Source organism: Argentina silus, assembly GCF_951799395.1.
Source record: "Argentina silus genome assembly, chromosome: 5".
Classification (NCBI taxonomy): domain Eukaryota; kingdom Metazoa; phylum Chordata; class Actinopteri; order Argentiniformes; family Argentinidae; genus Argentina; species Argentina silus.
The window spans coordinates 2,567,329-2,569,904 of record NC_139659.1 but is presented as its reverse complement, the minus strand read 5'-3'; positions in this window follow the sequence as shown (position 1 = coordinate 2,569,904).

Here is a 2,576-nt window from a genome sequence, read left to right as displayed (position 1 = left end):
TCTTCTTCAACATATTCAAACATATGGACATTTGATATTCATTTGAACAATATTGAAAAATTGAGGTAATATAACTAAACAAATACAACTGAAACAAATTATTTAAAAAATTATTGGTAAAATGTAATTAATAGAAATGCAATCTTCTTGTGAGGAAAAAGTTAGGACACCCCTACATTTAGTTCCACTTAAAATGCCTAAAATTATAATAAAGAGCACCACATCAGGTGCAAATGATTAGAACATCGTTACAGAGGATTTTGGAGGAGCCTGTCCTATTTAAACCTCAGATATTTAGTTTGGTTTGCTCTTGATTGTTGAAGTGAGTTGCATCACCATGGCGAGATCAAAAGAGCTCTCTGAGGCCTTCAGAAGAAAAATTGTAGATGCATATGAGTCTGGGAAGGGATATAAAAAGATCTCCAAACTATTCGAAATTGGCCATTCCACTGTCCGGAAAATAATTTACAAGTGGAGAACATTTAAAACCACCACCAACATGGCCAGGTCAGGCCGCCCAAGCAAGTTCAGCCTAAGAGCTGACCGAAAGATGCTTAAAGAAGTCTCCAACAATCCCAGAATGTCATCACGAGACCTACAGGTATCTCTTGCCACAATTGATGTCAAAGTACATGCATCCACCATAAGAAAGAGACTGAACAAGTTTGCATTACATGGGAGGTGTGCAAGGAGGAAACCCCTGCTGTCAAAAAAAAACATCAGGGCAAGACTAAAGTTTGCCAGAGAACACCTAGAGAAAGACCAGAACTTCTGGAACAATGTGCTTTGGACAGATGAATCCAAAGTTGAACTATTTGGGCACAGTAAGAGTAGACATGTTTGGCGCAAAACCAAGACAGCATTTGAGAACAAGAACCTCATACCAACTGTGAAGCATAGGGGTGGAAATGTCATGGTTTGGGGCTGCTTTTCTGCAGCAGGGCCTGGTCAGCTCACCATCATAGAATCCACTATGAATTTTGTATTGTATCAGAGGGTGCTTGAGGAAAATGTGAGACCATCTGTTCGAAAGTTGAAGCTGAAGCAGATGTGGACCATGCAACATGACAATGACCCAAAACATTCCAGTAAATCTACCAAGGAATGACTCAAGAAAAATAAATTGAGAGTTCTGGAATGGTCAAGTCAAAGCCCGGATCTTAATCTTATTGAGATGCTGTGGATTGATTTGAAACTGGCTGTGCATGCAAGACACCCCTCGAACATCACACAGCTGAAAGAATTCTGCAAGGAGGAGTGGGAAAAACTTTCTCCCAATTGATGTCAGAGACCTGTAGACAGTTATAAGAAACGTCTAATTGAGGTTATTTCAGCCAAGGGGGGCAATACTAGCTATTAGGGCATAGGGTGTCCTAACTTTTTCCTCAGTAGGAATTGGCATTATTGTTAATTTTTCGTTAAATAAATGATTACAAAGTTACATTTTCATAGTTTTTTGTTCAATTACATCCCCTTTATCTATAGACATTGTTAGAAAGAAGATAACATATTGATATGTCCATATTTTTAAGAGAATAACTTAATATTTTGGGGGGTGTCCTAACTTTTTCTCATGACTGTATATATATATATATATATATATATATATATATATATATACTAATACTGGGTAGGGCCTCCCTTTGCTCTCAAAACAGCCTCAATTCTTCGTGGCATTGATTCCACAACATGTTGGAAACATTCCTTTGAGATTCTGGTCCATGATGACATGACGCAATTCCTGCAGATTTTTCAGGTGCACTTTCAAGCTGTGAATCTCCCGTTCTACCACATCCCAAAGGTGTTCTATTGGATTCCGATCCGGTGACTGGGAAGGCCACTGAAGAACACTGAACTCATTGTCATGTTCATGAAACCAGTTTGAGACGACTTGCTTTGTGACATGGTTCATTATCATGCTGGAAGTAGCCTTTCTCTCATCTCCTCAGGCACCTTGTGATGTCAGGTGTTTTGGACAGTAGGTTCAAGAGCTCTACAACATTCAGCATACAGTACCAGTCAAAAGGTTGGACACACCTTGCCAGGAGCGTGCAAAGCTGTCATCAAAGCAAAATGTGGCTACTTTGAAGAATCTAAAATATAAAACATATTCTGGTTTGTTTAACACTTTTTTGTTTACTACGTAATTCCATATGTGTTCCTTCATAGTTTTGATGTCTTCAACATTAATCTACAATGTAGAAAATAATAAAAAAAAATAAAGAAAAAACATTGAATGAGAAGGTGTGTCCAAACTTTTGACTGGTACTGTATGTAGTGGAGATGGTTTGTGAACCCCTTGCCTGAGACCCTGAACACATACGTGTAATCTTCCCAAGCTAATGCCTAGCTTTAGCTTAGTGGGCTAAGGCACATGTGTTCCATGCGGGAGTCCTGAGTCCAAATCCCAGTTGGTCACACACGCTTACTGTGTGCTTACACACAAACAGGGCTTCTCTAGGGATACAACTGGTTGAGGTTGGATCATATCAGATCAGACCATGTTTGATGTCACTGAATGTTATGAAAACATCCTCATTAAGGCCGCAAGGCCGCTGGGACCATATACACTGAAA